An 11919-nucleotide genomic window follows, 5' to 3' on the forward strand; every position below is an offset into this window, starting at 1 on the left:
GCTATGATGCATAGGTTTTTTGTAATGTTTATACATGCAATACAGTATATGATCCTCTTCAGTTTGTCCACCAGAAGTGTTGCATTGAACAGATGGGGTCTTGAATCCAAACGTGTTTCAGAAGGGAGTGCTGGCAACCAAGACCATTCATGTTTTAGTTAAAGCAAATGTAGATTTTAGGTCATTTATAAGGTTATGACAATGTTAGAATGTCAGACACAGTAACAGACCTGGTGATCTGAGGTCGCTGGCCACCCACCCACTCCTGGGCATTTTACAGTAAAGTGTGTGCTGGGTACTCTACTGTGACAACAGAATATTTTCATTCTTTGATTCAAAGTCATCCGGTGTCTTTCCCGATGACAGGAGAACAGCTTTGAAGCAGAGCAGTGACACCAAGTGCCTCAACAGAATACAGAAACCTAATGGAGGAGAGTTAGTAACAGTTTGTAAGTATTATAATACTTATATTTTGAAAAAGTTCAAAATGCACTGCTAATCAGTAGCTCTAGTCAGACTATACAAGACTAAACTAGTCTTCAGCCTGGGTTTAAAAGCTGTAGCTAAAAGCTCGATCTCGCACTGTTGGAGTATTCTATTGGCTGGCATCTTGAGATCTTAATGCGTGCTCAGGTTTGTAAGTTCGGGAGAAGCGCAGATGGGTAAGCAGGGTCTTGGTTATTTACAGTTTTATGTGTAAGAAACAGCATTTTGAAATCAGCCCCAAGGTTAACTAGAAGCCAGTATAATGACTTAAGCACAGGAGTTATGTGGTTGAATGTTCTAATTCTAATTAGAATGCTCTCCCAAGTTCTAATTATGCTCTCCCCAATAGTGCTTAGCTCTTAACCTGCAATTGCTTCATCCTGGATATGATGTTAATTTGCATCCAGCCCTACAAGCATTTTCTCCAATGTACAAGGAAAACCTGGGGGTTGGTGGCAGGATTGGCACTCTAGCCACAGTGTAAAAAAATCACACTGTTCCAGTGTGGTGCTAAGGTGTCACCCGCTACACTCGGGTCCCAAACCAGATGGTTCGTCGTGTGGTGAGTGCAGCAAAATGCTATCAGCGCATGCTCCCAAACCCTCTTTCACCTCTCCCAAAAAGTATTCACAGTAGGCCATTAAACAAAATTTTCTTATACATTTTCGCAGTCTGTCTGTGCAGTTTTAAAGTCCTGTAGCTCTCCACCTATGCTCTCATTTTTGGCATTCTAATTTAGGAGCACAAGTGCTCTAATTTAAGCAGGGCAAGTTTCTATTAGGAATGCTCCAATTATTTTTTTTAAGCTGATACAGATCACTAATTTCACATTACTAGAACTAGCAGATTACAATACCAGTTCCAGTTTTTTTTCCTTTATTCTTTTTTAGGGCCAAGAACAAGTCAACTGTAATTAAGGAGTAATGAAAGATAACTTCGTTTAGTGGAGTAATACTTCAATTTTGATTCTCAACTCCATAAGTAGTAATTAGATCCAGTGTGGTGTTATGACAATGGTAAAACATTAATGAGATTAGCATATGAATAAATCATTTGCTAACGATGTAATTTTCCACATCTGTGTGGATATTAAAATCCCCCATTGATACTACATGGTCATATTTCATAACTACATTAGAATAAAAATCTGCCAAATTTAGCAAGGAATATCAAATATGACCTGCCAGTGTACAAATTAGTACTACAGTTGTGCTTGAATCTGTTTTAATATCTAATGTATAGGAGTGCCTCAAAGGATATTAATTCACTTAGAATTTTAGACATTGTATGTCATTCATCACAGAATTATCCCAAGGCCACCTCCTTCACCAGTATCTTTTGATTATTGTAGTAATGTAAGGTTAAAAGATTTGATCATCTGTGACAATTATCAGCTTTGCACATGACACTGCTATTCTTTTCATCTCTGTATGTAGTATGAGCAACCCCATCGTTAGTGAGTTTACACCAGTTTTTAATGTTGTCAACTGCTATATGATTGTGACAAAAATAGTCAAGTGCTAGGCTTACTATGATTGCCTGGTACAGAAACGAACTATGTTATGCAAAATGTGTTACATTTCTTTGTATGTATCTATACATTTTTATTTTTTGTAAGGCTGATAAAACTTTGGTGGTTTTAGTATTTTAGTAAAGATATTTTTTCATTTTGTTCAATATTTTTTTCCTAAAAAATTTTTTTGCCTGTTGTTCCAAGGTTTCAATGTATTTGTTCTATTTAACCATTTGTTGACGCAGTACCATTTTTTTTAATCTAAAATGTTTTCCATTGTGCATATTTACCAATTCATTCATAAACCCATATAAAAGTCTGTTTATGGAGTTTTTGCATTGATGGAGAATCATTCAAGAAAGAATCATGATGCATCTAAGAATTGACTTCCCCCCCTTTCCCCTCATAACCACTATTAAAAAAAATTCTTCATAAATGGATGGCAGATAAAACATGACAACAAAAACTGTAGAAATGGTAAAAGCATAACTGAATTACTTTAATTAGGTCTATGAAAAATCATAATACATTTAAAAATTTTCATCAGCTCTATACAAAAAAGGAAAAATTAAAGACATTTAAAAGGTGTAATTTATTTTTATAAGATGATTCAGTAAGTATTTTTCAAGAGTCGCGTGAGTTAGGTCATGCACTAAAGAAAAACATTTTATTTAATAAAAGAGCTATCATAATTGGTGCTTACATAACTGAAATATATCCTCACTGCAGATATAAACATGTCAGGAAGAGACACAGGAATCCACACCTATTACCTAAAATTTAACCAAATGGGAAAATCTCACTGCTCTTTCTAGGTCAAAATAAAAAAAAATGTAGCTGATTATTTCCAGACTAATCCCATTATGGAATTGGTTCAAAATAAAAATACACAATTCCAGCATGCTTTAAGAGTGCAATAACGTGACCAATCAGCTATAACTTGCAGTAGATTTAATTTGCATTGTGACATATTTAAATGCAAGAGTTAGAAACTATAGCAAGGTTCATTTCTTTTTAACACACACCTTATATAGCCCCAATAAAGGAAAGTAATATACATAACTACGTTGGTGTGTCCATCCATTTATCCATCTTCTTTCAAACTGACTTATCCGGTTCAAAGTCAAGTGTCTATCCTAACTGCACTGGGTGGGGTGCCGTGCCTGCACACATCCATACTTGGTTATTTGGGCCCCATTGTGAGTCGTCTGGTAATTTAATTTGCGTGTGTTTGGGATTTGAGGAACAAAACTGGAGCATCCAGTGGAGACCCCATGCACGCAATACAGATGTAGCAAGTAAATACCTAGGCAAGTTTCAAACTAAATAACTATTACTGTATCTGACGCTTGTCTAATGGTGACACAAAGAGCTGCCCCATAGGTTTATTCTAAAATAAAATTTATTTAGTTAGTGTCACAAAATTTCCTCAACAGTGAGTGAAACATTTGTGTGGTTCATTCATAATGCTCTGAAGCAAGGCAAATCTCTCCAATGAAGCAATGTTAAATGTGTTAAAAGAAGCGCATAATCGCAGAAACAGTTAGAGGAGCTATTAAAAGCCGAAGTAATGTTCATTAGTATTACAAACTGGCATACGGCTGACACCTTTACACTGGAAGGACCTGGGGAGGGAGCATATCCAGAGCATTACCTCCCCTGGAGTTCTATGTGGTAGCCTCCCAGGGTTGGAACGGTGCCTCAGTCTCCCGCGGGCTGCATGGGAGCTGGAGTTTGGTGCAGCTCTTTTGGGTTCCGTGGGCACTGCCAGGGGGTGCTGCAGCTGCTGCTGAGCCCTTAATTGCAGCACTTCCACCACACCCGGAAGTGCTGCCGAACTAGGTCAGCGAGCAATTGGAACACTTCCGGGTGTCTTATAAAAGGAGCCAGCAGCCACTACTCTGGGAGCCAGAGTCTGGTGGAAGAGGACGAAGCTTGCCAGGAGGAGTGGATGTGTATGGAGAAGGAAAGAGAAAGAAAAGTGTTTGGTTTGTGTTGGACTGTGCTTGTGACTGTGCTGTATAGGTGGGAAACTGGGGCGTTTCCCACAGGATAAGAAAGAAAAATGAAAATAGTATGTGCTGAACTTGTGTCCCACGTCTGTTTGTGTCAGGTGGGGGCAGCTGGTGCGCCCCCTGGTAGTTCACACAACTAAAATGTGGCAAATGTAGTGGAAGCTCATACAACATATGTTTGAATGTTTTTAGGAGTGAAATGGATAATCTTAAGGTATGAGTAATTACTCCAGTTACCAGCAGTCCAGTTCAATGGATAATTTTCCATTATTAAACAGTCATAGTGAATAACAAAGTCTGACTACACATGTGTAGCACCTTTTAAAACAACAGAATAAAGACTTTTATGGGATTTCTGAACTAATAGATTAGTCTTCAAATGTTAAGTTTGATTTCACAGAGGCTGTCTTAAAGCTTGGACAAATGTAAAAAAGGAGGAAGAGAATTGGAAAATTTAAATCATGAGGAGTTTGTGACATTTTAAATTTAACAAAAGGTAAATTCAGGCTTTGCGTCTTGGAGAATTTCTAATGTATTTAGTATAGTAATGTTCAATGAACATACACTTTAGCTGAAAATCCACATTACTAACCGAGAATGTTAAACCGGATGGACGCAGGGACATCCGGCCATGGGCCGTGGAAGCAAAAGACGTACTGCGCAGGCGCCCCAAGAAATACGTACTGCGCAGGCGCCCCAAGAAATGAGGCGCCGCAAGCACAGAAAAAAGGAGTCAGCACAGAAAAAAGGAGTCAAACACCAGCGACGCACACAGCGCCGCACGAAACCCATTGCACACAAAACTAGCACACAAAAAAAAAGAAGCCGCTCGCGCCCCACAAATCCCACACCCACCTCCAAGCACCCCCCCCCCCCCCCCCCCTACAAGCAACGGACGGGACACACACAAAGAGGAGGATTCAACAAGCCCCTGGCACACAAAAAAAACGAAGCCGCACCCCCAAATCCCCCCCCCCCCCCCCCCCCCCACAAGCAACGGACGGGACACACACAAAGAGGAGGATTCAACAAGCCCCTGGCACACAAAAAAAAAGAAGACGCTCGCGCCCCACCAATCCCACCACCCCCTCCAAGCAACATCCAACCCCCCCCCCCCCCCCCCCCCAGACGCCGGCAAAGCACACAGCGGCGCACGAATCCCATTGCACACGAAACGGGACGCACACAAAGAGGAGAATTCAACAAGCTCCTAGCACACCAAAAAAAAGAAGCCGTAACCACCACACAAAGCCCATTAGACACAAAACGGGACAGACTACGGACATTGCACACGAAACGTTCACAAAAACAACGATTCAGACCCACAAACACACTAACATCAATAAGAAGTGACACCCAAAGCCCCATTTCTGAAGGAACCGTCCGTATTAAACATAAGTCATCTCAACACCTTCACACTATGCAGCATAGGTGGATCTCCTTACACTGAAGCACTATTAACCGTTCAACTGCAGAAAAGGCTCCATATTAACAGTGAGTGCGATCCTCCTTATTACTTATCCATATTTCTCACGCTGAAGAACAAACAAGTCATGAATACACGATCACAGGTACAAAACGATACGGCTCGGATAACGGGACCAAACACACGAACCCGCATGAAAAAACAAAATACACGGCGGCGCATACAACGCGCTTCTGAACCTCCGGAAGAAAAAATGTCTCGGCTCCAAAAACGCAAAGCTCAACTAACACATTAACAGAAACGCGCACATATGGACAGACACAATGAACGTACACGCATACAGCACGCGTCTCAAAGTGCTGCATCGAAACAGGCACGGATTCAAAATGAAACACCTCCCGTCTCAGACATACAGAAACAGCAGCGAAGGGACAAAATAAATAAACACAGACGTCTACACCGCGCATCTGGAATGCCGAAAAACAAGCAGGCAAGGCTCCAAAAAGAGAAAGCTCAACTGACCGACATACAAAAACGAGCAACACTCAATACAAACAATGCACGCAGTAGACTACAACGGGCTTCTCACACAGCACAGGGAAATCGATTACAGCTCAAAAACAACACATCCCAAATATTACACATACAACAACGCGCCTCTCAAACGGCACAAGCAAAAGATACACGTCACGGACATCAACGACAGACACCTGCTAAACACTTGCGCCAGTTAGCTGACAACGCGTTCAATAATGAGTCCACTATTCAGGAAAATTCATTGGGATTAATGAATGTCATTTACAATCATTGTCATTCACTTAACTTCCCTGAAGAAACAACTGACAATACAAGTAATGAATTTACACGTTGTTGTCAAAAGGGTCAAATTAGACTGCCTCCTTTACATTCATATCCTGAATATCTACAGAACCTTCTAACTAACGATGTACCTGAAAGTGAAACCTTTATGAACTGCATTACATCCTACAAATCGGTATCCACTATGAACATGAACAGTGGCACTGCACATGACATCCGTCTTGCAAAACTGTTAATTATTGATGAATGTACAATGGGATCCAGTCACTTACTCAACACCATTCATAAACTTCTACAAACGTTGATGAATAATAAGGAGGAAAGGTACTTTTATTAGGAGAGACACAACTCTTTCTAAGCTCTGACAAAGTTGACTCTGATCACGACAATGACCATCTTCATTGACCTTACAAGCTCTGACCTGAAATTACCTTTTACACTTAAAAGGCATGTACAAAGAAATTTTCCAATAACCCTTTACACTGTGCCACACACTTTATTTTTGCTTTCTATTTGCATCATCTACACCTTCACACTATTCTATATCTCATTCATACATCACGCTCTTTGTCATTTCCCAACACCAGGGGTTGGCGAGCGAAGCGAGCAGGGGGCAGAGCCCCCTAGTAAAGAACTAACGGAGGAGCTGATCACATGTCAGATGTTAGCAGTGATGACAGCTTGGGATAGTGGTTAAGGCTTTGAACTTCAAACCCTGAGCTTATGCTCCAATTGCAAAAACAAAAGAAATGTAACCAATTGTATATCAGGTGTTGTAAGTTGCCTTGGATGAAGGTGTTAGCCAAATAAGTAAATGTGATGTAAAAATGTAGCTATCATAGGTTTGAATTTGAAACCGTGATCTACTAGATTATTAGATTGAAGAATTTGTTTCAGATGACACATCATTCATGTGTTAAAGCCATCAAAAATGTAATAGGAAAAATAAACAGTAATTTATTTCAAGGAAAAAGATGTTTGTTTTCCCTTTATCCTGATAGCTTTGTTTAAATAAAAAAAAAAATTAAAAATTAAGAATAATGTAAGTTTTGGCTTTTGAAGCTTAATTGACAGAAGATATGGACATTGACTAAAAAAAAAAGGTTTAGTACATAATGTACATATCTGAGTATGAGGCAGACTATTGACAACAAGACTTGGTCTGAAAAATGTCAATTATTTTCTTTGTAAACTGGTTTCAGATTTGAGACCCTTTATAGTTTAAATCTCTGCTTTTTATAGATTTGAATCACCTTAATGGTATACATGTAAATAATCCTATAGCAGTTAATAATCATTTTAATATAAAACTGGATGAGTGACTTATACTTTAGTATAGAGAGCATGAAAAACTTTGACTGGTTTATTTATTTGTTTATTTTGATAATTACTGCACTATTAACAGTAGTGTAATGTATTATATGTCCTTTAAAATTAATTCAACATCATTTTAGCTTGATTTCCAATTATTTAATGTGCTTGGATTTAGTTTTGAAACTGTGGGGCCTGATAGAGGTTATCCACTAAAGAGAGAAGATGGTATGGTTAAAGAGAAAATAATACATTCAAATACTCTATCTTGGCATAACAATCCTAAAAGTTGGATAGAATATTTTGGTACTCTTATACTTATGACTGAGATTTTCAAGTTTTCCATAGGAACAGACTGAATAAGGAGAAAGTAGGAAATGGTTCTGTTTTTCAGTTCACTAATCTGCATTATCTTAAAAGTAATGCATATTAACCTTTAAAGAATAAAATCTTGAAACATGAATCCCAATTGTATTTTTTTATTCAAAGTTCACAAGGTCAGTTTGGATTGGGAATTGAGTTTCCTGTTTCAAGTATAAATATTCCTCCATTCTGTTACAGAAATTATTTATATGCCCCGTTTACAGAGCTTGCTCAATATTCCACAGATAACAGGAAGTATGGAATAAAAAAAATAATAAAGCACATATTCTTACAATATTCTTACTTTTGTTTGTTTGTTTTCTTTCCAACTTTATACAGTATAATAGCTGTCCTTTATTGTAAAAGTTACACACAAGTTTGCAGCTACATAAATACTTTTTTTTTTGTTGTTTTGTTAAAGGATGAGTTTGGCATTTCTGAAGTCAGCTTTATTTTCTGCAATGTTAAGATACATTAACTCTTTTAGGGCGAATGTCGACTTTTGTCGACAGGAGGGTCTGAGGGCGAATGTCGACAAAAGTCGACATCCAGGGATAGAGGGCGACAATCAGCTGTTAATGGTGACAAAACTCACTGTCATGTCGTAGGCATTCCCTCTGTGCTTGGAGGAATGCTAGACTCGTTGACTCGGCAAGTAATCCTTGCGTGTGCGTGAGTTGCGAAATGTAAACAATGGCAAAATGGCATCGACATGTCACAAGGGAGCAAAGCGAGTGCAGAAAAGAAAACACTCGGCAGACAATGTTTTGCGCATTATCGCGGAGTTGGACTCTGATTTTTCAGAATCGGATTTTATTGACAGTGATCAGGAGATCGAACAAGAGAGTGAGAAGCTGGCATCAGCTGATCGGACAACAGCCGATGCCACGCCAGCTGATCCGCTGCCAGCTGAGCGCATTCGCACAGCCGATGCATCTTTGGCAAGGTTCACGTGGGAGGAATACACAGACATTGATCCGTGGGAGCTGAACTGGCTACTGGACTTCACAAGATGGCATGGCTTGCTGTTGGACACGACAGATCACCAGCTGCTGAACTACTTCAGGCTGCTCTCTCCTGATGCTGCTTTTCAGCTACTGTCATACAAGACAAACAGGAAGGCAGAGAAATTTTTTGAATCGCGGGCTGCGCTTGCATCGCATTCTCGTTTTTCAAAGTGGAAACCCACAACAAAAGATGAAATGAAGCGCGCTGTGGCATTACAAATAGAGATGGGACAGAACTGGTGATATAACTTCAGGGAGCATTGGTCCAAACGTGCTTTGTCCCCTGGTGGCTTTGGACAGGTTATGCAGCGTGATGATAGGTACGTGATGCTGCAAAGTTTTATTCACTTCTGTAATAAACAGAAGCAAATCCCATGGGGTGAGCCAGGCTATAACGCCATGCATAAAGTTCAGCCCCTGCTTGACATTGTGGAACCAACATAGAAACAATTTTATCAGCCTGGCTGTGATTTGTCTGTGCATGAATCTATGATAAAATAAAAGGGATACCTTTTTTTCTGCAAATATATGCCAGACAAGCCCACAAGGTATGGCATAAAGGATTTTGTACTGGCAGAAGCAAACACTGGTTTCTGCCTGAAAGTAATTACATATACAGGAAAGTATTTCTTTCAAACAGAGAACTGTCCCTTGACAAGTCAGGTTGTGCTGGAGCTGCTTCAAGGCTATGAACATTTGGGTCATGTTGTGTACATTTGGACAATTTTCATACATGCTACAGAGCAGAGGAATTGGAGCTTGTGGCACAGTGAGGGTGAACAGGAGACACATGGCTTCACAGTTGAAGCCAGACAGGCTGAAGATGAAAAGAGGTGACAGTACGGTTTTCATGTGGGCAGAAAACTTGGTGGCAGTGGCATGGCACGATGGCAAACGGGTGACTTGTCTCTCTACAGTACACACTAACAATATATGTGAGAGAGTGCAGCAACAGACAATTGAAAAGTAGGCACCAAAGCAACACATATTGTAAGCAGTGCAATGTGGCAATGACTGAAATTGGCTGCTTTGAGCGAGATCAGACTTTGCAGGACTTTGCTGTGTAAAATGTATGTGATATGTATGTGAAATCATAGAGTATGCAGGCTCATACAACATGCAAGACAGTAACATTTGTCAAAAGTAAATATTTTTTGTTGATTTCAATTGCTTTGTGTTCTTTAAAAAAGTTAGTTTTTGGAAAAAATATTCAGCCCTGGGAGAAAAGAAACAAAAAAAAAAATTAGCCCTAAAAGAGTTAATTTGCCTCAGAAGCATTTATTGTTAAGTGACAATGTGTTTCTAAATTTAAATTGGCCATAAGAAATGTGAAACCTACCAGATATATGTCCATTTCAATGCTGAAAATATTCCGGCATATTGTTTAATATCAGGAATTTGCACACATTTCAGAAAGGTCAGTATGCATATCGTTAAGTAAAATTTACTCTGTGAGACTCCACTAGACTTCTGCTGCTAATACTGCTACTATTGTTTAAGAAACCTAGCTTTCTTCTTTCTATATTCTGTGTCGCCATACCTTTCTCTCCAACAGCATGGATACTGGTAGCTAGCTCCATAAATGGTGCAGTTGTACTTTTTTTACTTGGTGATTTGAAAATTCAGGGTTTTGTTTTGGAGGGGCGCATTTAAAAAAATGTTATAAGCTCTTACAAAAACAAGCTCTTATTTTATGTCCTTGGTTTCTGTAAATGCAAATGATGAAACTTTCGGCCTAGTTGCTGAACTTTACCTAAACGACCCAAAATGCTCTAGTCAGGAGCTACAACAAATCAAGAATGAGTCAAAAAAGAAACTTGAATTGGAGAGATGGAGGGAATTTAATGCTACAGCTGCTAGAAAACTTGGGACTGAGAATGGTTTCCCCCACCCCATAAATTTTTGAGCTCTTTAGCCATGTTTACACTTCCAAAATATAACTAAGAAGCAATCAAAAACCAATTATTTTAGAATAAGCACTTATGTTGGGGAGAAAGACTCCTTTCCCTCTATACTACTGTCAAAGGTTTTACTCTGGCTATTGGCCTTTCTCTCTTTCTCATAGGTGGGGGTTGAATTGAATTTAGTTTTGTTAAGTTTGACTTAATTGTATGGAATGTTACATGTTATAAATAAATTCAGTAAAAGTTAGATAAAAGCAACAAAACAAAGGACCTTATGGACAGCTTTTATTAGAGAGTATTGATTTTTGTTAGCTGCACAGCACATGCTTAATGGTTACAGGTCATAACTCCAAAATAAAAACTACTGTAGAAGCCATAGTGCCAAAGTATGAGGATTACTGAAAAGTTGTTGGAAGCTACAGACACTCAATTTTTTCATTTTATTTTAACATCCTTTTATATGAACATCTCACATACACTTTACATGAAAGGCAACATAATCTTAAACAGTGACATACATGTTTTCTGTTTTATCGCACAGCATTTCCAGTTGTCTTTGTGCGTCCGACTATGCCAGTTACTGTGAGCAGGGAATAGCACATGAATTCTTTCCTCAGAAAAAACTGTGCTAAAAATCTGTGATTAAAATGATTTCCAGCTTCATTCTCATATCATTAACATGCCTACTAATCGTGGTAGAAGACTTTTTTTTTTTGTTGTTGTTGTTTTCACCATTACCTTTACTGCTTCGATGTGGGGATATTCAGTAAGTTTTTAGGCTTTGTTTTTTTCCATTAATGCTTCCTTTGGTGCTTCTTTGGCTACAATTGTATGTCACTGAGGAGATACTTTTTATAATTTATAAATACATCTTCACTTAACAATGTAACCTTGTAGGTTAAATTAATGTATGCAACAATTGTGAAAAAATAACTTCAGAAATATTACACTTGTCTTTTAACTGTTGATTAGTAGATTTGCTGTTAAGGGCTGCTGTTTTGCACTCTTTACTACAGTGAACAGTATTAAGCACATTTTGAGAATTTTTGAGAAAGAAAAAATAAGTGATTTCTGC

The 11919-nt window shown here is 38.8% G+C and overlaps 1 protein-coding gene across 1 annotated transcript in view; it reads left to right on the forward strand.

Moving 5' to 3' along the window:
* The window catches only part of slc9a1a (solute carrier family 9 member A1a), an 87662-nt gene that overhangs the window by 49157 nt on the left and 26586 nt on the right, over positions 1-11919 (forward strand). The window lies entirely within an intron of this gene.

The sequence above is a fragment of the Erpetoichthys calabaricus genome, chromosome 14, assembly GCF_900747795.2.
Source record: "Erpetoichthys calabaricus chromosome 14, fErpCal1.3, whole genome shotgun sequence".
NCBI classification, from domain to species: Eukaryota; Metazoa; Chordata; class Cladistia; order Polypteriformes; family Polypteridae; genus Erpetoichthys; species Erpetoichthys calabaricus.